We start from the raw sequence: 546 nt of genomic DNA, 5'->3' as shown, positions 1-546 counted from the left end.
CCAAAAAACAGAGGAAATGGAAGCAATGTTGAATGATGATACATGAGTGGATTGTAATCATTGCAATGAAATGAGAGTAAAACTGATGTTCTCCTATGTAAACTATCACTCAATTCACAATAAGAACTTTTTTTAAAAAGTCAGTTTGAACAGCAAAATCAGCAGTTCAAGCTCACCAGCTGCTCCTCGGAAACTCTATACAGGGTCACTATGGGTCGGAACTGACTCGATGGCTCTTAACATCAACAACAATGCCATAGTATGATCATTCATATATTTGAGTCTATTGTCAAAGTTGTTTTTTCCACTCATCTCATTGATGCATTCGCTTGTTTTTGTTATCATCCTACTTTAAGAAACATGTGGTCCTTTTCTGGTGAGTGGTCTTTTCTAATGACATGTGCCAAGTAAACAAGAGGAAGTCTCACCATGTTCTCTTCTGATGAATACTCATCGCTTTTCTCCAAAGACTGATTTATTAATGCTTCCAACAATCTATTGTATATTCAATACTTCTCTCCAACACTAAAATTTGAATGCATAAAA

Source organism: Chrysochloris asiatica, unplaced genomic scaffold (genome assembly GCF_000296735.1).
Source record: "Chrysochloris asiatica unplaced genomic scaffold, ChrAsi1.0 scaffold00057, whole genome shotgun sequence".
Taxonomy (NCBI): domain Eukaryota; kingdom Metazoa; phylum Chordata; class Mammalia; order Afrosoricida; family Chrysochloridae; genus Chrysochloris; species Chrysochloris asiatica.
The sequence above is the reverse complement of the archived record's forward strand: the minus strand, read 5'-3'. Positions refer to the sequence as shown.